Source organism: Oncorhynchus tshawytscha, linkage group LG10, assembly GCF_018296145.1.
Source record: "Oncorhynchus tshawytscha isolate Ot180627B linkage group LG10, Otsh_v2.0, whole genome shotgun sequence".
Classification (NCBI taxonomy): Eukaryota; Metazoa; Chordata; class Actinopteri; order Salmoniformes; family Salmonidae; genus Oncorhynchus; species Oncorhynchus tshawytscha.
The window spans coordinates 43,360,132-43,388,065 of NC_056438.1; positions in this window are offsets into that span (position 1 = coordinate 43,360,132).

Genomic DNA, 27,934 nt, shown 5'->3' on the forward strand with positions numbered 1-27,934 from the left:
GAAAGTTGGCCCAACTTTGACGTCATCGCCCCCACCCTTCCCAGCTACAGATCTGGGAACAGTTCCTATCTCTTCAGCGCGGTGTCCTCTTTCAGTGGGGCCTCTCATTGTGAGAATCGGGCGCTCCCTCGAGTTTTGGCGGGCTGAAACCTCCGGGTCACCGAAAATACATGTACTTTCATGCGCGCGTCGGGTCCGGAGCTCTCTTTGTTCCAGGTTTGACCAAACGATGTAGGTTTGTCTGTTCGAGCTAAGGATTGTTTTGCATGTTTAGAACATGCTAAAGTTTGATTCTGCACTTAGTTTGACCAGTTTAGTCGACATATAATTTTGAAGTTTAGATGCGCATCCACTAGAATTTTGGCTGCATTTCAACCGGAATTTGTCGTGTTTGATAACCTAAAGACACAGACTTGAAAACCAAACGCAGGTTTTGGTAAGAATAACTCCTTCCACGTCTTCTGATCGAAGAACATCAAAGGTAAGGGAATATTTATGTGTTAATTTTGGGTTTCTGTGGACTCCAAGATAGCGGAGTCATATTGCTAATCTATGAGCGCCGTCTCATATTATAGCCTAGTGAACGAATTCTGTAACGTTAAAAATAAATGTAACACAGCGGTTGCATTAAGAAGAAGTGTATCTTTCTAACTATATGTAGAACATGTATATTTAGTCAAAGTTTATGATGTGTATTGCTTGTTATCTGACGTTATCTGCCGGGGCTATCATCATTTCTCCGGACATTTGAGTAGCATTTTTTGAACATGGCGTCATTGTAAACAGAGATTTATGGATATAAATTGCATATTATTGAAAAAAACATAAATGTACTGTATAACATGTCCTATTACTGTCATCTGATGAAGATTTTCAAAAGGTTAGTGAATTATTTTTCTTTTAATCCTGCGGTTGTTGATTGCATATTTTGTTCACCGTGGCTATTCAAATTAGCTGTGTCTTTGGTGGTGGTTTGACAAAAATATGTGCTATGTTTTCGCCGTAAAACAGTTTAGAAATCTGACTTGCTGGCTAGATGAACAAGGTGTTTATCTTTCATTTGAGCTATTGGACTTGTTAATGTGTGGAGGTTAAATATTTCTAAGAATATTTTTGCGTTCCATGCGCCACGTCCCAGTTAACGTCGGAAGGGATCGTTCCCAAATGGGAACCCTAACCCGTCATCAGGTGTGCAACCAGAGGGGGAAAAAACTCTGGACTGTAACGGTTTTCTGATGAAAGAGAGGCGGACCAAAATGCAGCGTGGTTAGTTTTGTACATCTTTAATAAAGATGAAAATACAACAATCTACAAAACAAGAAACGTGAAAAAAAAACGAAACAGTCCTATCTGGTGCCACAAAGACAGGAACAATCACCCACAAGAGACCTAAAGAATATGGCTGCCTAAATATGGTTCCCAATCAGAGACAACGATAAACACCTGCCTCTGATTGAGAACCACTCTAGGCAACCATAGACTTACCTAGAGTACTACTCTAACCACAATCCCATAACCACAAACAACCCCAGACAAAACAAACCACATAAATCCCCATGTCACACCCTGGCCTAACCAAAATAATAACGAAAACACAGAATACTAAGGCCAGGACGTGACATGGACCACCTTTACTCCACACACAGAGATGCATACAAAGCTCTCACTCACCCTCCATTTGGCAAATTTGACCATAATTCTTTCCTCCTGATTCCTGCTTACAAGAAAAAATTTAAGCAGGAAGCACCAGTGACTAGATCAATAAAAAAGTGGTCAGATGAAACAGATACTAAGCTACACACACACACACACACACACACACACACACACACACCCACACACACACACTCTGTGTGTGTGTGGTTACAGTAGGATGTAGATGTACAGTTGTCGGCTGTATTAGCCATGACTTACCTTTCTTTGTGCAGCTTCAATGTCGAACAAAGTTGTAAATTGTTGCACCTCCGTCTGTCATTTTCTTCTTGCATGTTTTGCAAGTTGCAACCCGTTTTTTTGTTGATAACAGCGTCGTCTTTATATCTGAAAATAATCATTTGGGGTATCATCTTTCCAAGGGCTCCATCTGAATTCACCCGCCATGCCACAACGTTTTCTCAGCTGACAGAATTTGATTGGCTGCTGTCTGATTCAAACTGTAATCCGTTAAATGAAGAGTTGATGCGCTGCACACTTTTTTAATAGTATAATTTTTAATATTTGGGCTTGGGGAGGGTATCAAGTCAGGTCGAGTCAAAAGGCTCAAGTCCAAGTTAAGTCACGAGTCATTAGTGTTAAAGTCAAAGTCAAGTTGCAAGTCATCATATTTGTGACTCAAGTCTGACTCGAGTCCAAGTCATGTGACTTGAGTCCACACCTCTGCTATATACAGGGAGTACCCGTACTGAGTCGATGTGCAGGGGTATGAGGTAATTGAGGTAGCTATGTACATATAGAAGGGGTAAAGTGACTAGACAACAGGATAGATAGACAGTAGCAGAAGCGTACTGTATGTGGTGATGAAAAAGTGTGTGTATAAGTGTGTGTGTGCGTGGTGTCAGTATGCACATGTGTGTATGTTATGTGTGTCTGGACGTGTGTATGTGTGTGTTTGGGTGTCAGTGTAAGTATGTTTGAGTGTGGGTAGAGTCCAGCGTGTGTGCATAGAGAAAGTGCAAGAGAGTTAATGCAAAAATGGGTCAATGCAGGTATTCAGTGTAGCCATTTGATTAGCTATTTAGCAGTCTTTCTTAGCAGTCTTATGGCTTGGGGGTAGAAGCTGTTCAGGGTCCTGTTGGTTCCACACTTGGTGCACTGGCACTGCTTGCCATGCAGTAGAAGAGAAAACAGTCTTACTTGGGTGGCTGGACACCGCCTGGTATAGAGGTCCTGGATGGCAGGGACTTTGGCCCCAGTGATGTACTGTGCCATACTTACAACCCTCTGTAGCGCCTTACGGTCGGGTGCCTTGCAGTTGCCGTACCCAGAGGTGATGCAGCCAGTCAATATGCTTTTAATGGCGCAGCTGTAGAACTTTTGAGGATCTGAGGACCCATGCCAAATCCTTTCAGCATCTTGAGGGGGAAGAGACATTGTCGTGCCCTCTTCACAACTGTATGGGTGTGTGTGGACCATGTTAATTCCTTAGTGATGTGGACACCAAGGAACTTGAAGCGTTCAACAAGCTCCACTACAGCCCCATCAATGTGGATGGGGGCGTGCTCACCCTTCCTTTACTGTAGTCCACGATTAGCTCCTTTGTCTTGCTGACATTGAGGCAGAGGTTGTTGGGTCTCTGACCTCCTCGCTATAGGCTACCTCACTGTCGTCAGTGATCAGTCCTACCACCGTCGTATCATTCAACATATTTGCTGCTACTTCTATGACGTGGTGAGGTTGGACCCAGGTGCAGAGAAGAGACCAGACGAGGATTTCGATGGTCACTCTGACAGAGCTCCAGAGTTCCTTTGTGGATATGGAAGATCCTTCTCTGCAGCACTCCACTAATCAGGCTTTTATGGTAGAGTGGCCAGACGGAAGCCACTCCTCAGTAAAAGGCACATGACAGCCGGCTTGGAGATTGCCAAAAGACACCTAAAGACTCAGACCATGAAAAACAAGATTATCTGGTCTGATGAAACCAAGATTGAACTATTTGGCCTGAATGCCAAGCGTCATGCCTGCAGGAAACCTGGCAACATCCCTAATGTGAAGCATGGTGGTGGCAACATTATGCTGTTGGAATTTTATTCAGCGGTAGTTACTGGGAGACTAGTTAAGATCGAGGGAAAGATGAACGGAGCAAAGTACAGAGATATCTTTGATGAAAACCTGCTCCAGAGCACTCAGGACCTCAGACTGGGGGAAAGTTTCACCTTCCAATAGTACAACAACCCTAAGCACACAGCCAAGACCAATGCAGCAGTGGCTTCGGGACAAGTCTCTGAATGTCCTTGAGTGGCACTGCCAGAGCCTGGACCTAAACCCGATTGAACATCTCTGGAAAGACCTGAAAATAGCTGTGCAGCGACTCTCCCCATCCAACCTGACAGAGCTTGTGAGGATCTGTAGAGAACAATGGAAGAAACTCCCCAAATACAGATGTGCAAAGCTTGTAGCGTCGTACCCAAGAAGACTTGAGGCTGTAATTGCTGCCAAAGGTCCTTCAACAAATTACTGAGTAAAGTAAAGGGTCTGAATACTTATGTAAATGTGATATTTCCGTTTTGAATTGTTTTATACATTTGAAAAAAGTTCTTAATATGTTTTTGCTTTTTCATTATGAGGTATTGTGGGTAGATTGATGTGGGGGGAAATGATTTAAGGCTGTAACATAACAACATGTGGAAAAAAGTCAAGGGGTCTGAATACTTCCCCAATACACTGTATTGATGTTAGTTCAAGCACACACTGATAGATAGACATAAAGTCCCATAAAAGATAGCTCCTGGCATATTGTTTGATTTCTGAGTTATATACAGTTTGTATGGTTAAACAGTACGACAGTGGGATACCACTGTATGTCTGCGTGGGCATTGTATAATGTGGAAAATGATAGAAAACTGAAGATTGTTGCATGTTGTATTCCCATAGTTGGCATTCTGTCTGACCTGCCGGCTGTCATGATCATCATTCTCTACTTTCAGTTTTCATAAAGAACAGAGACTTTCTAACTTACTGACAACTATGCTCCTACAGTTTTAGCTTGAATTTTCAGCAAAGTCATGACTCTTTTTTCAGTTTGCCTCACTACAAGGCAAAATCCTTTCTGTCAGGCTTAAACCTTTTCCTTTTTTGGGCAGAAAAAACCCACTGAACAATTGAAAACATTGACATTTCAATTTGGCCTCAAGTGGCTTGTTAAATTTATGCAAGCATCTGTGCGCTTTGTGAATCAGAATCCAACTGAGAGCATGACGTTTTTCCACTTAGGGTCATTAGGTTCTGCGCTGCTCATTAGATTGACAGACCTCTTTGCCTGACACTGGGACCTGTGTTGGGGCCCGTGGTCCTCATTAACCTCTGCACTGGTATGGTTTCTTGTCAACACCCAGCATCGGCGTCCATTTTAAATGGATGTCTGTCCCGGGTAAGATAGGCGTTTGTGATTGTGCTGTGTAGCGGATGCACTGCTGCATTCATTCATTATTCAGACACTTGTGTGTTGACTTGACGTCTACTGGCCCCCGAGCAGATAAACGTCTCTCACTCGGTTCAGGATAATGAGTCATGATGGGGCAAGAGGAGGCAGGAGCGGTAACAGCCTCCCCAGCCAGATGTGTAACACCATGCCCACTGTAAACTGCACGCATGTGTCAACAACAACACCAAAAAAATCCAAATGTATTGAAGTTTTATAGACAGATATAGATTAGAATATGAGATGGGGAGATACAGTGAGCTACAAAAGTATTGGCACAGTGACACATTTGTTGTTGTTTTGGCTCTGTACTCCAGCACTTTTGATTTGAAATTATACAATGAGTATGAGGTTCAAGTGCGTACTGTCAGCTCTAATTCCATATTTGACACATTTGATATATTTTCATCCATATCGGGGTGAACCGCTTAGAAATTACAGCACTTTTTGTACATAGTCGCCCCATTTTAGGGGATCAAAAGTATTGGGACAAATTCACTTACAGTATAAGGAAGGACAAAAAGATCATCAAAGACAACAACCACCCAAGCCGTGGCCTGTTCACCCCACTATCATCCAGAAGGCGAAGTCAGTACAGGTGCATCAAAGCTGGGACCCGAGAGACTGAAAAACAACTTCTCTCTCAATGTCAACAGACTGTTAAATAACCATCACTAGCATATTAGAGGCCGCTGCCTATATACATAGACTTGAAATGGCAACTTGAATAAATGGAACACTAGTCACTTCAATAATGTTTACATATTTTGCATATGTATATACTGTATTCTATTCTATCCAACTGTATCTTAGTCTATGCCGCTCTGACATTGCTCGTCCATGTATTTATATATTCTTAAATCCATTTGTTTACTTAAATCTGTGTGTATTGGGTATGTTGTGAAATTACTAGATATTACTTGTTAGATATTACTGCACTGTTGGAGCATGAAACAAAAGCATTTCACAACGTGTATGTGACCAATAAAATGTGATTTGATTTGATTTATGTATCAAAGTGGTCAAAAGTTTAGTATTTGGTCCCATATTCCTGGCACACAATGATTACATCAACTTTGTGACTTGACAAATTTGCTGGATGCATTTTCTGTTTGTTTTGGTGTGTTTCAGATTATTCTGTGCCTTCAAGGATTGCTAACCTCTCACCATTACAATAACAGGGGAGGTTAACATTTTTTTGAGGGGGGGGGGTATATGATATTTGTGCATCTATAACTTTCTCACTCATCATTATTCAAGATGAATTCAGGACCATCCGTAATCCTGGTAGCATCCACATTAATGTAGAAGTGTTTAGAAACATATTCTATTCTTATTTACAATGAAAGTAACTCCAAAATTCCACATGACATTATTTACTATTAATTTCTACCGGGCATAAAATAATCTGAAACGCAACCAAAACAAACAGCTAATGCATCCAAACAGGTCGTAGAGTCACAAGCTTGATGTAAGCATTGCGTGCCAGTTGTATGGGACCAAATACTAAACCTTTGACTACTTAAATACACACATAGGTGAATTGGTTCCAATAGTTTTGGTTGCCTAAAATAGGAGGGACGATGTACATAAAGTGCTGCAATGAAAATAACCTCAAATTAAAGCTGTCCGTTTGCACTTTAGCCTCATAGTTATTGTACCAAAGTGCTGAAGTACAGAGCCCAAAACAACAGAAAATGTGTCACTGTCCCAATACTTTTGGAGCTCCCTGTAGATTAGAGCGAAACAGAAAGTGTGGGGCGGAAAGGGGGACCGAATCGCTGCCTCCAAGGGGCTCATAGGGCCCAGGGGTGGCAGCACTACCACTAGACTAGCCTGCATGCCTTTGTTTTATACCGATGTCAAGCAACTCTGTCACATTTAGTTTTCCAAATCCTGCATGCATGTTTTGGTAACGTGATGTTAGTTATTACCACATAATTCTCCCTTTTGGATTTCATCATAACCTTTTGATACCCACTATATTTCAGCTAAGAAATGATGTAATGGGAAGTTGCTTCGGGTCACTAATTGGGGCTGACTTACTCCAATTGATTTAAAACGGATGGCTTTATCATGAGAGCTTCAAACACTAGTCCAGGTACCACCGCGAGTCCATGCTGCTCTTTCTTTCCAACCTCTGCAATAAGCAGCGACCTTGTAAGTACATTATGGATGTCAAGCATCCACCCACTCATGGCACAGAGAAAGAAAGCATTTGATGTATTTATCTTTTGAAAATTACAGTTTCCGGGCTTAATGTCAGCCACCCCGCTAGGCTCATTGGGTATTGGCTCGTCGTGCAAATTATCATAACTAATGTATTTTTAATACTGACCAGATTTAGAGTCCCGCTGAGAGGACTGGCTACATCGGACACAGTTCTTGTGGAAATGTAACGGGGAATCACCATCCTCTACTGACAGGGGTTAGGACACTCATTTAAAAACCCTGGCTGAAATATTAAAAGAGTGATATTTATTCTCTTTAGCCACCCGAAGTGTCAGTTGGGTTGCCAGTTAGTGAATCTGGGTTTGGAAGTGGCTCCAACATTTCATTAGAATTAGATGTGCTCTACAGAACTATGATCAGTTCTATCTCAGGTTAGACCATGATGAGACATTGTGGTTTTGAAGGGATGTAGTCAGATACTGCCTGATTACAAATGAACTGTTCAAGGGTGTTATTTATTTCATAATCAAATCATGTTGCTGCCAAAATGACTACAAATGAAGATATACAAGAGGAAGGACAGACAGGGTCAACTTCAAAGGTACACCTACAGCTTTTTCGAATCAACTTATTAATTTATTTCATACAGACTTGAAGGAAAAACTCATACAAGTCAGATATTGTACAGATATAAAATCTTAATTTGAGCCAGTTTGCTGCAGCAGGTAAATAATCCTGTAGCAACAGGAATTGTTAATTATTATGTGGATTATATTTAGGGGTGGGGGGGGGAAATCAGGTCTGAAATTTCCAAGTGAAAATTACAAACTTCAGAAGCCTTTTTAAACCTCAAATACACAGCAAGTGGATACTTTCCTGCATTGCACAAACGTTATCCTAAAACATGGTGATCAAATTAAGATTGTACATCTGTAAGTCAAATAGTGCTTTGAAGTAACACTGGCCCTGAGGTTCTTTCCGTAATGTTCTGTAATGGGGTGGCTAGATCCCATAATGCCTGAAATATCTTGAATCCAAAAATATGAAAGAATGTTTGAAGGACTTGAAGGACATTGCAGTTAATGCAGATGGTCATTCTCGGCTAGCGTATCCCATTTCATAGTGAGTTTGTGGTTTCAATTCTACTCGGAGGAGGGCCTGACGGGAGAACAGGGAGAAGCTCTGAGGACAGATCAGCCAGTGTGTGTGTGTGATCATTGATCCCACTCAGCAGGATTTAGACTCTGGAAAGAGGGACATCTGAGAGGTGAGAAGGTTTAAGAACTGACGCTGTGCAGGGAATACTTGGGCCAAGGTAGGATGGCCCCCCAGCTCACCTGGTGTGATAGATAGAGAGCCTCTAAATAGAAGGTGGGGAGTGGGGGATCCTCTCAATATTAGTAATATCCAGCAGCCAGTCTTATTTTCACCTTTCAGACCAAAAGTACAAAATCAAGGGAGACAAACAAACATTCTTTATGGAATATTTCACAAATGCAAAGGTGTTCTATATTTATACGTACTGTACAGTATGTGTAGCTAAATCAGGAAATTCCAGTCTTCTATGTCTCTCGGCAGTCTGCATAACATCCCAAAATAATAGATAACCATTCACCCATTCTCCTTACCACAAAGCCAAAGAGTCACGATATCCATCCTGAAACCTCATCTGCATTCCAAATGTGCCGTACAAATGAGATCATGTGATGAACACCAGAGGAAGGCGCAAGCTTCCACGCTTCACTAAGCCAAATTGAAGACATGTTTTTGTACACTAAAATGGGGAGCCATTAAAGAAGTTCTTAATAGCCACTCAACAGCAGCCTGAATCACAATCAATAAAAATCTGGCAAGCCATTAAAAACGGCAGATAACAATAAGAGCCTGGAGGAGATGACAGCTGGATTTCTGCAGTGGCTTCAGCAGTTTCCGAAGAGGTCAGCGCCCTAGTCCGATCTGAAGATTGATCGACCCAAGATGTGATCGTTAGGTTTCCCGTGCATCTTAGAGCTCTTTCAATTGATACATTATTCAGGAAATTGGGTAAAAGTTGCAGGATAGTAATAGATTTATTTCCATCAATTAGGTCCATTTGCATCTTGTCCACCATTGGTAATGTAACGGTGCTAACCTGATCAAGAGTTGTGCCATGCTCTCGGGACTTATTTTCAATACCCAAAAGCTTCTAGTATGAGGCATTCCACATTGCCTATAAAAAATGTTAACCGTGGGCTGCATGTAAACACAACAAATACATTTTTCAAAACTTTACTATCACAAATTCTTTATGTGATCTGAACATGATTCCGCGGGCCGTATTGAATAAGGTCACGGCATCATATGGCCCCGGGGCCAGCCATTGTCCAGACCTGCACTATATATACAAGATTATGTGGACACCCCTTCAAATGAGTGGATTTGGCTATTTCAGACATACTTGTTGCTGACATGTATATAAAATTGAGCACACAGCCATGCAATTTCCATAGACAAACATTGGTGGTAGCATGACCTTACTGAAGAGCTCATTAACATTCAACGTGGCACCATCATAGGATGCCACCTTTCCAACAAGTCAGTTCGCCAAATTTCTGCCCTGCTAGAGCTGCCCCGACCAACTGTAAGTGCTGTTATTGTGAAGTGGAAACGTCTAGGAGCAACAACAGCTCAGTCGCTAAGTGGTAGGCCACACAAGCTCACAGAACGGGATGGCCGAGTGCTGAAGCGCTGAGCGAGTAAAAATGGAGCAGTGTAAGCTCGTTCTCTGGGGTGATTAATTAAGTTTCACCAACTGGCAGGCCGACGGACATACCTTGGTTTGGCTGATGCCAGGAGAATGCTACCTGCCCAAATGCACAGTGCTAAATGTAATGTTTGGTGGAGGAGGAATAATAGTCTGGGTCATTTTTTCATGGTTTGGTCTAGGCCCCTTAGTTCCAGTGAAGGGAAATCATAACGCTATAACTTTGTGGCAACAGTATGGGGAAGGTCCCTTTCCTATTTCAACATAACAATGCCGTTGTGCACAAAGCGAGGGCCATACAGAAATGGTTTGTTGAGATCGGTGTGTAAGAACTTGACTAGCCCGCAGAGACCTCAACCCCATCGAACACCTTTGGGATGAATTGGAACGCCGACTGTGAGCCTGGCCTAATCGCCCAACATCAGTGCCCAACCTCACTATTGCTCTTGTGGCTGAAAGGAAGCCAGTCCCCGCAGCAATGTTCCATCATATAGTGGAAGGCCTTCCCAGAAGAGTGGAGGCTGTTATAGCAACAAAGGGGGGGGTCAACTCCGTATGAATGCCCATAATTTTGGAATGAGATGTTCGATGAGCAGGTGACCACATACTTTTGGTAATGTAGTGTAAGTATATATATAGGATTCATTAAAACTTGTTTTTGAACCACTACACAAATGTCTTGTTAACAAACTATAGTTTTGGCAAGTCGGTTAGGCCATCTACTTTGTGCATGACAAAAGTAATTTTTCCAACAATTGTTTACAGACAGATCATTTCAGTTATAATTCACTGTAACACAATTCCAGTGGGTCAGAAGTTTAAATACACTAAGTTGATTGTGCCTTTAAACAGTTTGGAAAATTCCAGAAAATGTCATGGCTTTAGAAGCTTCTGATAGGCTAATTGACATAATTTGAGTCAATAGGAGGTGTACCTGTGGATGTATTTCAAGGCCCACCTTCAAACTCAGTGCCTCTTTGCTTGACATCATGGGAAAATCAAAATAAATCAGCCAAGACCTTTGTAGACCTCCACAAGTCTGGTTCATCATTGGGAGCAATTTTCAAATGCCAGAAGGTACAACATTCATCTGTACAAACAATAGTATGCAAGTATAAACACAATGGGACCACGCAGCCGTCATACTGCTCAGGAAGGAGACGTGTTCTGTCTCCTAGAGATGAACGTACTTTGGTGTGAAAGGTGCAAATCAATCCCAGCACAACAGCAGAGGACCTTGTGAAGATGCTGGAGGAAACAGGTAAAACAGTATCTATATGTCACACTAAAACAAGTCCTATATCGACATAACCTGAAAGGCAGCTCAGTAAGGAAGAAGCCACTGCTCCAAAACCGCCATAAAAAAAGCCAGACTACGGTTTGCAACTGCACATGGGGACAAAGATCGTACTTTTTGGAGAAATGTCCTCTGGTCTGATGAAACAAAAATAGAACTGTTTGACCATAATGACCATCGTTATGTTTGAAGGAAAAATGGGGAGGCTTGCAAGCCAAAGAACACCATCCCAACTGTGAAGCACAGGGGTGGCAGCATCATGTTGTGGGGGTGCTTTGCTGCAGAAGGGACTGGTGCACTTCACAAAATAGATGGCATAATGACGAAGGAAAATGATGTGGATATATTGAAGCAACATCTCAAGACATCAGTTAAAGTTAAAGCTTGTTCGCAAATGGGTATTCCAAATGGACAATGACATCAAGTATACTTCCAAAGTTGTGGTAGAATGGCTTAAGGACAACAATGTCAAGGTATTGGAGTGGCCATCACAAAGCCCTGACCTCAATCCTATAGAAAATGGGCAGAAATGAAAAAGCATGGAGGCCTACAAACCTGACTCAGTTACACCAGCCCTGTCAGGAGGAATGGGCCATAATTCACCCAACTTATTGTGGGAAGCTATCCGAAACGTTTGACCCAAGTTAATAATTTTAAAAGCAATTCTACCAAATACTAATGGGGTGTATGTAAACTTCTGACCCTGTCACGGCTATTGAAGGAGGAGGACCAAGGTGCAGCGTTGTGAGCGTACATATCCTTTATTTAAGATGACGCCGACAGAAACAATAAACACTACAAACAAACCGTGAAGCTAAAGGCTATGTGCCCTAAACAAAGTCAACTTCCCACAAAGAAAGGAGGGAAAAAGGGCTACCTAAGTATGGTTCCCAATCAGAGACAACGATAGACAGCTTTCCCTGATTGAGAACCATACCTGGCCAAAACATAGAAATACAAAATCATAGATAACAAAACATAGAATGCCCACCCCAAATCACACCCTGACCAAACCAAATAGAGACATTAAAAGGCTCTCTAAGGTCAGGGCGTGACAGACCCACTGGGAATGTGGTGAAAGAAATGAAAGCTGAAAGAAATCATTCTCTCTACTATTATTCTGACATTTCACAATCTTAAAATAAAGTGGTGATCCTAACTGACCTAAGACAGGGAATTTTTACTAGGATTAAATGTCAGGAATTGTGAAAAACTGAGTTTAAATGTATTTGTCTGAGGTGTATGTAAACTTCCGACTTCAACTGTATATATACAGGATACATACTCATACTCATTCATTGTCCTGTTTTTCAACAGGACAATGACCCAACACACCTCCAGACTTTGACCAAGAAGGAGAGTGATGGAGTGCTTCATCCGATGACCTGGCCTCCACAATCATCCGACCTCAACCCAATTGAGATGGTTTGGGATGACTTGGACCACAGAGTGAAGGAAAAGCAGCCAACAAGTGTTTTTTATTTGTGGGAACTCCTTCAAGACTGTTGGAAAAGCATTCCAGGTGATGCTGGTTGAGAGAATGCCAAGAGTGTGCCAAGCTGTCATCAAGGCAAAGGGTGGCTATGTGAAGAATCTCAAATATAAAATATATTTTGATTTGTTTAACGCCTATTTGGTTACTACATGATTCCATATGTGTCATTTCATTGTTTGGATGTCTTCACTATTATTCTACAATGTAGAAAATAGGAAAAATAACTAAAAATCTTGGAATAAGTAGGTGCTCTACAGTATATATAAATCTCCCCTTGAGCTAGGGTTGGCAACAGCTTTTATTCTCTATTTGGCTCTGAGATGTGATTGAACTTTTTTTGACATGCAAATAGATTCATGTAGTAATTATTGGAGCTTTATTGTGCAGCCAGCTATAGCCTGGGAAGATTACATAAAAAACTGCACTGCATTCATTGACAGTAAAATCCCATCTCTGATCTGGCTTACTGCCAACCATAAACATGGCAGAGATAACGCGGGAGGAATACACGTGTAATGAAAGAGTAACAAAGAGCTCTGAAGTCGTAATGAAAGTAAGGAGAAACAGACAGATGGCGATGCACATAATGCCCTCAATATTGTTATCGAAGGAACTAAGGCACCCCTATTTGAAAATCAAATTCACCTAGTTCGGATCCTTTTCATCCAATGTGTGCCTCACTGTTTTCCTGATGCATAGCACAATATATCAAAAGAGTTTTGAGATCAAAATGTTAGATGACGAGGAATCCGTACACAATGTATCACAGGATGGACTGTGCGTGGATGATTTGTATTGAGCGTGTTGCTCCTGTATGGTAACCAGTGATAAGTTATGCTTGCATGTGACTGGGATTATATGGGTTGGAGAAATTGCACAGTTATTGTGATTGATGTCAAAGTGTCGTCATTAATGTGTGTTTGGTTTTACGGCTTTAACTGTGTGCTTGCCAACACTGGGTGCTTTGTTACACCCTATGTTCAGTTTTGAGATCTCATGATTGCTTTATAATTTTGAGTGTGCAATAACCTATAATGACAAATCATCATGCTGTTATTGGTGAGCATTGCCTCAAACAGCTCCTTTTTTTATTGTCAAAATGGCCATTCATGATCAGCAGGCTTACATTGTGTGTTGGTGTTGCACAGTAATACACAAGTGCATCCTGGGCATTTGCAATTTGACATTTGATCTCCACACAATTAACTTTCTTCATGCATGAACCCTGTTCAAAACATTATTTCTAGATTACACAAAATGTTGTTATTCAACAGGAAAAAGAGACGGGCCAAAGTTTCTGGAATTGCAGTGCTTTGCTTGAATAATTAACTATAATGTGACACCAGGCCACAACACCATTATATGACACCAGGCATAAAAGCTTTCAGACGCACATTAGAGAATTTGGGGTTTATGGCTCTGGGAAGACTGTGGAAAGGCAAAGCGCTGTCCATTCAGAACTAACAAAAGTTAACCTTTCAGGACCACGGACAGAGACTCATTGGTTCATATCAGGGCCAAGGACAGCACCAACCAAAACCAACTGAACAACCTCACAGTCTGAAAAGCTTGTGGCACAAAAATATTAGTGCATATTAGTTCATACAAGGAAACATTCTAGTGGAATTATGTGTCTGACATTCATCTTGAACTGAGCATAATGCCCTTCCAGCTCTTTCATTACGTCCTGTTCTTCATCGACTGAAAATATTACATTAAATAGCCACGTTTTTTTGTTTGTTGAGTGGGCATTGGTTTCAAGGTCTCATTTAGATATAATGAATCTTACCATCTGAGGCTGTTTTTTTCTCTGCAAGACGGATTTCAGGTTAACTCCTTGGCAACGCCTGGCAATATCGTCCCTATTGAACATCTTTGTGGGCTCAGCATAGGAATATAAAGACACCATGGGGGTTGGCTAATTACTAGCCATGTATTAAATGCAGACATCTTCATCAGCTTTTCTCATCGTCTTTTTTTGTGCCCATAGACATTTTTTTTATATTACTAATCTTTAAAGTGACTAAGCAGCCTACATACTTTTTGTTCTTTTTGTGTTGCTGCTGCAAGGGCAGCTATAGAGCACAAAGCCACTTTACAATGGCTGATATGCCTAGTCACTTTAATGCACTGTATTGCAACACGTTTAAATGATTTCCTTTGTTTAGTTTGTATAATTGTTTACATTCATAAACACTTTACTCACCGTCGTCACGGTTTCTGAAATGTCAAAATCTGGAAGGTACACTGTGTCATTTAATGATGGCAATGCAATAAATGGCAATGGCAAACCTTCAAAATACACGGTCAGATCTAAAGCTCCTGAATAATTGTGTTTTACCTGTTCAATACTTATTTGTAATGCAAAATACTAACTCATTTGAACATAAACAGAAAATGTGTGTGCTCTACGGATGAACAGTACCAGCAGCACTGTGCCCACCTAGGCACACAAGAACACACTCTGCCTCGGTGATAACTACATGCTCTGCATACTCGTGCAGAATCACACAGTAGTTCTGACAGCACACACGCACACATGAGAGACCGCCACACAGACCTGTGTTTTTTACGACCATCTGTTCCGCCATTTCACAAAGACATAAAAAGCTGCCACCTCCCTTCATACATATAAACATGTCCTTATGAGTCATTTCCCCACAATTGAAGATTATATGTTAACTATGTAGAGCCTGAGGTAACGTATCTCCCTGTTGGCAATTCTGCTTGTTCGTCGACTAAATGTTTTAGCAAAACTTCAGTTTACATTCCTCCATGGTTAAATGCCTTGCCCGAAACCAGAATCCACCATCCACCATCATGCATCAAACACAATGTCACAAAGTTCTCCTTTGACCCACTTTCGATAAAGTTCTGTGATGTCTTTTGAATAATGACATTCCAGTGATTGATGCAGCCATCAGTTACACTAACATTCAAGGCCATTGCGCACATATGCCCTTCATTAGTCAATTGCTCGGTGTCACCGTCTTCAGTTAAGCAGAGCGTCGATACAACCCCAGTTATACATTCCACCAAGGACTTTATTTAAACAAAGAATCTACATTTTCATCTTAGGTATGTGATTGAAAATGCAGTTTCAAATGACACCTGCAAAACTGCAAGCCAAGCATTTTATGTGGGCGTCATCGTTGACATGATTTTTAATAAATGATTGGTGAATGATTGATAATAAAGGAGAGCAAGCCTCGTATTCTCAATGACACCTCAGAATATACACTACCGTTCAAAAGTTTGGAGTCACTTATAAATGTCTTCTTTTTTTCTTTTTTTTAGGCCATTAAAATAACATCAAATTGGTAAGAAATACAGTGTAGACATAGTTAATGTTGTAAATAATACCGTCTGCCCAGATGTTTGTCCGCCTCTGTCTTCGTACCTGGATGAGAGCCCGGTCGGCCCTCCTTAAGACCCCCTCCAGGTATTGATCAAGCGGATCGCCATCGGACCCCGGCTCCACGGTATAGGCTAGGGCAGAAGGTATGGCTCTCCACCTGGGAGTTGCCCCTCCCACTAAACACCAGTCTCAATGTCAACAGTGAAGAGGCGAATCCGGGATGCTGGCCTTCTAGGCAGAGTTCCTCTGTCCAGTGTTTGTGTTCTTTTGCCTATCTCAATCTTTTATTTTGATTGGCCAGTCTGAGATATGGCTTTTTCTTTGCAACTCTGCCTAGAAGGCCAGCATCCCGGAGTCGCCTCTTCACTGTTGACGTTGAGACTGGTGTTTTGCAGGTGCTATTTAATGAAGCTGCCATTTGAGGACTTGTGAGGCTTTTGTTTCTCAAACTAGACACTAGTGTACTTGTCCTCTTGCTCGGTTGTGCACCGGGGCCTCCCACTCCTCTTTCTATTATGTTAGAGACAGTTTGCGCTGTTCTGTGAAGGGAGTCGTACACAGCGTTGAGTTTCAGTTTCTTGGCAATTTCTCACAAGGAAAAGCCTTCATTTCTCAAAAAAAAGAATAGACTGACGAGTTTCAGAAGAAAGGTCTTTGTTTCTGGCCATTTTGAGCCTGTAATCGAACCCACAAACGCTGATGCTCCAGATACTCAACTACTCTAAAGAAGGCCTGTTTTATTGCTTCTTTAGCTTCTTATGGCTGCAAGGGCAGTATTGAGTAGCTTGGATAAAAGGTGCCCAGAGTAAACGGCCTGCTCCTCAGTCCCAGTTGCTAATATATGCATATTATTATTAGTTTAGGATAGAAAACACTCCGAAGTTTCTAAAACTGTTTGAATGATGTCTGTGAGTATAACAGAACTCGTATGGCAGGCAAAAACCCGAGAAGAAATCCAAACAGGAAGTGGGAAATCTGAGGTTGGTCGATTAGCAACCCAGCCCCTATTGAATACACAGCGGGGTATTGGTTATGTTGCACTTCCTAAGGCTTCCACTAGATGTCAACCGTCTTTAGAAACTTGAATGAGGCTTCCACTGTGATGTGGGGCCGGATGAGAGCTCTTTGTCAGTGGTCTGGCAGAGAGCCAGGTCCTGGTCATGCGCATTTCACATGATAGCGACCTGCATTCCATGGCTTTTCTACAGAAAATGGAATTCTCCGGTTGGAACGTTATTGAAGATTTATGATAAAAACATCCTAAAGATTGATTCTATACTTAGTTTGAAATGTTTCTACGACCTGTAATATAACTTTTTGAAGTTTTCGTTCGGCTGGACCTGCACGAGCGTTTGGATTTGTGTACTAAACGCCCTAACAAAAGTAGCTAATTGGACATAAATCAAATCAAATCAAAATGTATTTGTCACATACACATGGTTAGCAGATGTTAATGCGAGTGTAGCGAAATGCTTGTGCTTCTAGTTCCGACAATGCAGTAATAACCAACAAGTAATCTAGCTAACAATTCCAAAACTACTACCTTATAGACACAAGTGTAAGGGGATAAAGAATATGTACATAAAGATATATGAATGAGTGATGGTACAGAGCGGCATAGGCAAGATACAGTAGATGGTATTGAGTGCAGTATATACATATGAGATGAGTATGTAAACAAAGTGGCATAGTTAAAGTGGCTAGTGATACATGTTGTCACGCCCTGGTCAAAGTATTTTGTGTTTATCTTTATGTATTTGGTCAGGCCAGGGTGTGGCATGGGGTTTTTGTAATTGTGGTGTGTTTGTCTTGGGGTTTTGGTGGTGGTATTGGGATTGTAGCTTAGTGGGTTGTCTAGCAAGGTCTATGGCTGTCTGGAGTGGTTCTCAATCAGAGGCAGGTGCTTATCGTTGTCTCTGATTGGGAACCATATTTAGGCAGCCATATTCTTTGAGTTTGTCGTGGGTGATTGTCCTTAGTGTCCTATGTGTACTCGTTGTTAGTTTGCACCAGATAGGCTGTTTCGGTTTCGTTTATTGTTTTTTTTGTAAGTTCGTGTTTCTTTGTTATATTAAACATGGATCGCAATCGACACGCTGCAGTTTGGTCCGACTCTCTTTCATCACCACTAGAAAACCGTTACAGAATCACCCACCACCAACGGACCAAGCGGCGTGTCAACAGGCAGGAGCAGCCGAAAAGGAGATGCTCACCAAGGATTTCTGGTCATGGGAGGAGATCTTCGACGGGAGAGGACCCTGGGCTAAACCAGGGGAGTGTAGCCGCCCAAAGGAGCAACAGGAGAAGAGGCAACAGAGGCAGCAGCAGCAGGAGCAGCAGCAGCTACAGTGGGAGAGGTTGCACCACCTGGAGTTATGGACATGGGAGGAGGAATTGGACGGTAAAGGACCCTGGAATGAGCCTGGAGATTATTGTCGCCCCAAAGCCGAGCTGGAGGCAGCAAAAGCAGAGAGGCGGCATTATGAGGAGCTAGCACGGCAGAGCGGATGGAAGCCCGAGAGTCAGCCCCAAAAATTTCTTGGGGGGCTTACAGGGAGTATGGCTATGCCAGGTAGGAGACCTGCGCAAACTCCCTGTGCTTACCGGGGGCTGGAGAGACCGGGCAGGCACCGTGTTATGCTGTGGAGCGCACGGTGTCTCCAGTGCGGGTGCACAGCCCGGTTCGGTATATTCCAGCTCCTCGTATCGGCCGGGCTAGAGTGGGCATCGAGCCAGGTAAGGTTGGGCAGGCTCGGTGCTCAAGAGCTCCAGTGCGCCTGCACGGTCCGGTCTATCCAGTACCACCTCCACACCCCAGCCCTCCGGTAGCAGCTCCCCGCACCAGGCTTCCTGTGCGTGTCCTCGATCCAGTACCACCAGTTCCAGCACCACGCACCAGGCCTTCAGTGTGCCTCGCCTGTTCAGCGCAGCCAGCGCTTTTCTCCTCTCCTGCGCTGCTGGAGTCTCCCGCCTGTTTAACGCAGCCAGAGCCTTCCTCCTCTACAGCGCTGCCGGAGCCTCCCGCCTGTTCAGCGCAGCCAGAGCCTTTCTCCTCTACAGCGCTGCCGGAGCCTCCCGCCTGTTCAGCGCAGCCAGAGCCTTCCTCCTCTACAGCGCTGCCGGAGTCTTCCGCCTGTTTAGCGCAGCCAGAGCCTTCCTCCGACACAGCGCTGCAGGAGTCTCCCGCCTGTTCAGCGCAGCCAGAGCTGCCAGTCTGCATGAAGCAGCCAGAGCTGTCAGTCTGCATGGAGCAGTCAGAGCTGTCAGTCTGCATGGAGCAGTCAGAGCTGTCAGTCTGCATGGAGCAGTCAGAGCTGTCAGTCTGCATGGAGCAGCCAGAGCTGTCAGTCTACATGAAGCAGCCCGAGCTGCCAGTCTGCATGAAGCAGCCAGTCTACATGGAGCAGCCAGAGCTGTCAGTCTACATGAAGCAGCCCGAGCTGCCAGTCTGCATGAAGCAGCCAGTCTACATGGAGCAGCCAGAGCTGTCAGTCCGCATGGAGCAGCCAGAGCTGTCAGTCCGCATGGAGCAGCCAGAGCTGTCAGTCTGCATGGAGCAGCCAGAGCTGTCAGTCCGCATGGAGCAGCCAGAGCTGTCAGTCTACATGAAGCAGCCCGAGCTGCCAGTCTGCATGAAGCAGCCAGTCTACATAGAGCAGCCAGAGCTGCCAGTCTGCATGAAGCAGCCAGAGCTGTCAGTCTGCATGGAGCAGTCAGAGCTGTCAGTCTGCATGGAGGAGCCAGAGCTGTCAGTCTACATGAAGCAGCCCGAGCTGCCAGTCTGCATGAAGCAGTCAGTCTACATGGAGCAGCCAGAGCTGTCAGTCCGCATGGAGCAGCCAGAGCTGTCAGTCTACATGAAGCAGCCCGAGCTGCCAGTCTGCATGAAGCAGCCAGTCTACATGGAGCAGCCAGAGCTGTCAGTCTGCATGAAGCAGCCAGAGCTGTCAGTCTGCATGGAGCAGCCAGTCTGCATGGAGCAGCCAGTCTGCACGGAGCTGTCAGTCTGCACGGAGCTGTCAGTCTGCACGGAGCTGTCAGTCTGTAAGGAGCTGCCAGTCTGCAAGGAGCTGCCAGTCTGCAAGGAGCTGCCAGTCAGCACGGAGCCGCCAGAGCGGTCAGTCTGTAAGAAGCCGCCAGAGCTGTCAGCCTATATGGAGCAGCTAGTGCCGCCAGTCTGCCCAGCGCCGCCAGTGCCCCCGTCTGCCCAGCATCGCCAGTCTGCCCAGCGCCATCAGTCTGCCCAGCATCGCCAGTCTGCCCAGCATCGCCAGTCTGCCCAGCATCGCCAGTCTGCCCAGCATCGCCAGTCTGCCCAGCACCGCCAGTCTGCCCAGCGTCGTCAGTCTGCCCAGCGTCGTCAGTCTGCCCAGCGTCGTCAGTCTGCCCAGCACCGCCAGTCTGCCCAGCACCGCCAGTCTGCCCAGCGTCGCCAGTCTGCCCGGCGCCGCCAGTCTGCCCGGCGCCGCCAGTCTGCCCGGCGCCGCCGGTCTGCCCAGCATCGCCAGTCTGCCAGACTCTTCCAGATCTGCCAGTCAGCCAGACTCTTCCAGATCTGCCAGTCAACCAGACTCTTCCAGATCTGCCAGTCAACCAGACTCTTCCAGATCTGCCAGTCAACCAGACTCTTCCAGATCTGCCAGTCAACCAGACTCTTCCAGATCTGCCAGTCAACCAGACTCTTCCAGATCTGCCAGTCAACCAGACTCTTCCAGATCTGCCAGTCAGCCAGGATCTGCCAGTCAGCCAGGATCTGCTGAAACCACCAGCCAGCCAGGAGCTGGTAGATCTATCTACCTGCCTGAGCTTCCTCTCACTCCTGAGCTTCCTCTCACTCCTGAGCTTCCTCTCACTCCTGAGCTTCCTCTCACTCCTGAGCTTCCTCTCACTCCTGAGCTTCCTCTCACTCCTGAGCTTTCTCTCACTCCTGAGCTTTCTCTGAGCTTTCTCTCACTCCTGAGCTTTCTCTCACTCCCGAGCTTCCCCTCAGTCCCGAGCTGCCTCGGTCCCGAGCTGTCCTTCAGTCCCGATCTGTTCCTCAGTCCAGTGGGGTTCTGGGTGAGGACTACTAGGCCATGGTCGGCGGCGAGGGTGGACTATCCAGGGACGAAGGGAGAGGGGACTAAGACATTAAAGGAGTGGGGTCCACGTCCCGCGCCGGAGCCGCCACCATGGACAGACGCCCACCCGGACCCTCCCTATTGTTTTGAGGTGCGTTCGGGAGTCCGCACCTTAGGGGGGTTCTGTCACGCCCTGGTCAAAGTATTTTGTGTTTATCTTTATGTATTTGGTCAGGCCAGGGTGTGGCATGGGGTTTTTGTAATTGTGGTGTGTTTGTCTTGGGGTTTTGGTGGTGGTATTGGGATTGTAGCTTAGTGGGTTGTCTAGCAAGGTCTATGGCTGTCTGGAGTGGTTCTCAATCAGAGGCAGGTGCTTATCGTTGTCTCTGATTGGGAACCATATTTAGGCAGCCATATTCTTTGAGTTTGTCGTGGGTGATTGTCCTTAGTGTCCTATGTGTACTCGTTGTTAGTTTGCACCAGATAGGCTGTTTCGGTTTCGTTTATTGTTTTTTTGTAAGTTCGTGTTTCTTTGTTATATTAAACATGGATCGCAATCGACACGCTGCAGTTTGGTCCGACTCTCTTTCATCACCACTAGAAAACCGTTACACATGTATTACATAAAGATGCAGTAGATGATATAGAGTACAGTATATACATATACATATGCAATGAATAATGTAGGGTATGTAAACATTATATTAGGTAGCATTGTTTAAAGTGGCTAGTGATATATTTGACATCATTTCCCATCAATTCCCCTTATTAAAGTGGCTGGAGTTGAGTCAGTGTGTTGGCAGCAGCCACTCAATGTTAGTGGTGGCTGTTTAACAGTCTGATGGCCTTGAGATAGAAGCTGTTTTTCAGTCTCTCGGTCCCAGCTTTGATGCACCTGTACTGACCTCGCCTTCTGGATGATAGCGGGGTGAACAGGCAGTGGCTCGGTGGTTGTTGTCCTTGATGATCTTTATGGCCTTCCTGTGACATCGGGTGGTGTAGGTGTCCTGGAGGGCAGGTAGTTTGCCCCCGGTGATGCGCTGTGCAGACCTCACTACCCTCTAGAGAGCCTTACGGTTGTGGGCGGAGCAGTTGCCGTACCAGGCGGTGATACAGCCCGACAGGATGCTCTCGATTGTGCATCTGTAGAAGTTTGTGAGTGCTTTTGGTGACAAGCCAAATTTCTTCAGCCTCCTGAGGTTGAAGAGGCGCTGCTGCGCCTTCTTCACGATGCTGTCTGTGTGGGTGGACCAATTCAGTTTGTCTGTGATGTGTACGCAGAGGAACTTAAAACTTACTACCCTCTCCACTACTGTTCCATCGATGTGGATAGGGGGGTGTTCCCTCTGCTGTTTCCTGAAGTCCACAATCATCTCCTTAGTTTTGTTGACGTTGAGTGTGAGGTTATTTTCCTGACACCACACTCCGAGGGCCCTCACCTCCTCCCTGTAGGCCGTCTCGTCGTTGTTGGTAATCAAGCCTACCACTGTTGTGTCGTCCGCAAACTTGATGATTGAGTTGGAGGCGTGCGTGGCCACACAGTCGTGGGTGAACAGGGAGTACAGGAGAGGACTCAGAATGCACCCTTGTGGGGCCCCAGTGTTGAGGATCAGCGGGGTGGAAATGTTGTTGCCTACCCTCACCACCTGGGGGCGGCCCGTCAGGAAGTCCAGTACCCAGTTGCACAGGGCGGGGTCGAGACCCAGGGTCTCGAGCTTGATGACGAGCTTGGAGGGCACTATGGTGTTAAATGCCGAGCTGTAGTCGATGAACAGCATTCTCACATAGGTATTCCTCTTGTCCAGATGGGTTAGGGCAGTGTGCAGTGTGGTTGAGATTGCATCGTCTGTGGACCTATTTGGGCGGTAAGCAAATTGGAGTGGGTCTAGGGTGTCAGGTAGGGTGGAGGTGATATGGTCCTTGACTAGTCTCTCAAAGCACTTCATGATGACGGAAGTGAGTGCTACGGGGCGGTAGTCGTTTAGCTCAGTTACCTTAGCTTTCTTGGGAACAGGAACAATGGTGGCCCTCTTGAAGCATGTGGGAACAACAGACTGGGATAGGGATTGATTGAATATGTCCGTAAACACACCAGCCAGCTGGTCTGCGCATGCTCTGAGGGCGTGGCTGGGGATGCCGTCTAGGCCTGCAGCCTTGCGAGGGTTGACACGTTTAAATGTTTTCCTCACGTCGACTGCAGTGAAGGAGAGTCCGCATGTTTTAGATGCGGGCCGTGTCAGTGGCACTGTATTGTCCTCAAAGCGGGCAAAAAAGTTCTTTAGTCTGCCTGGGAGCAAGACATCCTGGTCCGTGACGGGGCTGGATTTCTTTTTGTAATCCGTGATTGACTGTAGACCCTGCCACATACCTCTTGTGTCTGAGCCGTTGAATTGAGATTCTACTTTGTCTCTATACTGAAGCTTAGCTTGTTTGATTGCCTTGCGGAGGGAATAGTTACACTGTTTGTATTCGGTCATGTTTACGGTCACCTTGCCCTGATTAAAAGCAGTGGTTCGGGCTTTCAGTTTCACGCGAATGCTGCCATCAATCCACGGTTTCTGGTTTGGGAATGTTTTAATCGTTGCTATGGGAACGACATCTTCAACGCATGTTCTAATGAACTCGCTCACCGAATCAGCGTATTCGTCAATGTTGTTGTCTGACGCAATACGAAACATATCCCAGTCCATGTGATGGAAGCAGTCTTGGAGTGTGGAATCAGATTGGTCGGACCAGCGTTGAACAGACCTCAGCGCGGGAGCTTCTTGTTTTAGTTTCTGTCTGTTGGCAGGGATCAACAAAATGGAGTCGTGGTCAGCTTTTCCGAAAGGAGGGCGGGGCAGGGCCTTATATGTGTCGCGGAAGATAGAATAGCAGTGATCCAAGGTTTTTCCAGCCCTGGTTGCGCAATCGATATGCTGATAAAATTTAGGGAGTCTTGTTTTCAGATTAGCATTGTTAAAATCCCCAGCTACAATGAATGCAGCCTCCGGATAAATGGATTCCAGTTTGCAAAGAGTCAAATAAAGTTCGTTCAGAGCCATCGATGTGTCTGCTTGGGGGGGAATATATACGGCTGTGATTATAATCAAAGAGAATTTCCTTGGTAGATAATGCGGTCGACATTTGATTGCGAGGAATTCTAAATCAGGTGAACAGAAGGACTTGAGTACCTGTATGTTGTTATGATCACACCACATCACGTTAACCATGAAGCATACGCCCCCGCCCCTCTTACCAGAAAGATGTTTGTTTCTGTCTGCGCGATGCGTGGAGAAACCAGTTGGCTGCACCGACTCCGATAGCTTCTCTCCAGTGAGCCATGTTTCCGTGAAGCAAAGCGTTACAGTCTCTGATGTCCCTCTGGAATGCTACCCTTGCTCGGATTTCATCAACCTTGTTGTCAAGAGACTGGACATTGGCGAGAAGAATGCTAGGGAGTGGTGCACGATGAGCCCGTCTCCGGAGTCTGACCAGAAGACCGCTCCGTTTCCCGTCTTTTTTTTAGGTCGCCGGCTGGGATCCATTCCGTTGTCCTGGGTGAAAGGCAGAACACAGGATCCGCTTCGCGAAAGTCATATTCTTGCTCGTACTGATGGTGAGTTGACGCTGCTCTTATGTTCAGTAGTTCTTCTCGACTGTATGTAATGAAACCTAAGTTGACCTGGGGTACCAATGTAAGAAATAACACGTAAGAAAAACAAAAAACTGCATAGTTTCCTAGGAACGCGAAGCGAGGCGGCCATCTCTGTCGGCGCCGGAAGTAGAACATTATAGAACAAATCAAACATTTATTTCAGAACTAGGATTCCTGGGAGTGCATTCTGATGAAGATCAAAGGTAAGGGAATATTTATAATGTTATTTCTGATTTCTGTTGACTCCAACATGGCGGATAAAAAAAACTAATTCTTAGCGCCGTTCTCAGACTATTGCATGGTTTGCTTTTTCCGTAAAGTTTTTTTGAAATCTGACACAGCGGTTGCATTAAGGAGAGGTATATCTATATTTACATGTCCAACAATTGTATTTTCATCAACATTTATAATGAGCATTTCTGTAAAATGATGTGGCTCTCTGCAATTTCACCGGATGTTTTTGGAACTAGTGAACGTAACGCGCCAAAGTATATTGAGATTTTTTTATATAAATATGAACTTTATCAAACAAAACATACATGTATTGTGCAACTTGAAGTCCTATGAGTGTCATCTGATGAAGATCATCAAAGGTTAGTGATTAATTTTATCTCTATTTGTGCTTTTTGTGTGGAAAAATGGAGTTGGTGGTGACCTAACATAATAGTTTGTGGTGCTTTCGCTGTAAAGCCTATTTGCAATCAGACACTGTGGTGGGGTTAATGAGAATTGTATCTTTAAAATGGTACCTAATATTTGTATGTTTGAGAAATTTGATTTATGAGATTTCTGTTGATTTGTATTTGGCGCCCTGCAATTTCATTGGCTGTTGGCGAGAGGTTCTGCAAGCAGAACAGGTTAAGTCATTGAGTAATCGATGCACGGGCGCAGGGTCTTGTCCTTCTTCTCGACAAAGAAGAATCCTGTGCCGGCTGGAGAGGACAAAGGACTGATGAAGCCCGCAGCTAGGGAGTCCCCAATGTACAGTAGGTCTCCATCACCTTGGTCTCTGGTCCCGACAGAGTGTACAGTCCTCCCCAGAGCGGAGTAGTGCCAGAAAGAAGGTAAATCCTGCAGTCATATGGTTAGTGCGGCGAACGCAAAGTGGCCCGGGCCTTACTGAACTCCTTCCGGATGTCCTGGTTATACGCAGAAATGGAGGAGAGGGCCGGGGCAACTTTCGAGCCCCCCGGAGCAGGTTCTGCTGACTTCAGGCAATGGGCGTGGCAGAACAGGCTCCAGCCTATAATGGCACCAGTAGACCAGTTAATGAGGGGATCATGTCGCTGGATCCAGGAGAATCCCAATACCACGGTAACCTGAGGAGACTTAATGAGCAGGAACTGGATGGCCTCGCTGTGGTTACATGGCACACATGGGTTGATGGTAGTGGTAGTGTGGGTGACCCGGCCTATAGAATGCCTGTCCAGTGCTCTAACGTTCATGGGAATGGAGAGGGCCTGCATGGGGATATCCAGCTCAGAAGCCAGGGTAGCGTCCAAAAAGCTCTCATTGGCCCCAGAGTCAATGAGGACCCGGAGAGATTTCGACTGGTTTCCCCACAGTAGAATGGCATGATACGGGGTGCGAGTAGGAGGTGCAGAAAAGTTCTCCATATGGCCCATCAGAGTACTCGCTCCTACCGGTGAGCCAGGTCTTTCGCCATTCCGCTGGCGACACCCCAGCTCTGACTAGTTGCATAGGCTTGGGAAACGGTGACTTGAACGTCTTTGGTGACCCTCGGGGAACCTCGGGTAGCCTCGGATTCTCTCGGCAACGGGTCCATCGGGGGCTTCCAGAATGCCTCGGAGGCGAGGTGGAATCCTTGGACAGGCGAGCAAAATCTAATCTCTTCTCCCTTCATTGTTCCCGTAGTCGCCCATCTATCCTGATGGTCAAGGAAATGAGGGAATCGAGATCCATGGGTAATTCCCGGGCTGCAAGCTCGACCTTGACCTCCCCCGAGACTGAGTAGGAACATGTCGAACAGCGCTTTCTGGTCCAGGCACTGTCCGCTGCCAATGTGCGGAAATCAACCGCATAGTCTGCCACACTGTGGGAGTCCTGCCGCAGCTGGAGTAGCTTCCTGGCAGCCTCTCCCGGAGACTGAAGCATCAAACACCTTCTTTACCTTACCCACAAATTCCTCCAGCCTGCCGCATATGGCCGGCTGTTGCTCCCATACCGCTATAGCCCAGGCGAGTGCCCTCCCGTACATCAGCGTGATAAGGCACATTAGTTTAGAGCGGTCCGAGGAGAAGGAGGAAGGTTGAAGCTCAAAAATGAGGGCACACTGGGCTAGAAACGCCCGACAGGTGCCCAGCTCTCCATTGAAACGTTCCAGGGGTGGTAAGCGGGGCTCCCGGGAAGCCGGAGTGACCAGTGAGGCGGCGCTGCTAACTGCCGAGTTACAGAGGAGTAGGCTGTAGTAGGCTGCCTCCCAGCCAATTCCTCGTGCCTAACAATGGTGGCTCCTTAGGAGGAGAAGGCGTTGCGCAGCTGGTCCGAGTCTGCTGGGTCAGTCATGGCCAGTTCATACTGTCAGGTTTTAAGGTAAAACCCAGATACAGATGACGTCGGAGTAACAACAGTTTATTAATCCGACAGGGGCAGGCAAAAGACGGGTGAAGGGCAGGAAGGGCTCAGGAATCCAGGTAGGTGGGGCAAAACTACAGGACAGTAGACAGGCTCAGGGTCAGGGCATGCAGAATGGGCAATGAAACAGGAAAACAAGAAAACAAGCAAACAGGAACAATCAAGAGACAGGAGCAGAGGGGAAAACGCTGGTAGGCTTGACGAAACAAAACAAACTGGCAACAGACGAACAGAGAATACAGGTATAAATACACAGAGAATAATGGGGAAGATGAGCGACACCTGGAGGGGTGGAGACAATCACAAAGACATGTGAAACAGATCAGAGTGTGACATTTCTAATGATCAATTAGCCTTTTAAAATGGTAAACTTGTATTAGCTAACACAACATGCCATTAGAACATAGGTGTGATGGTTGCTGATAATGGTCCTCTGTACG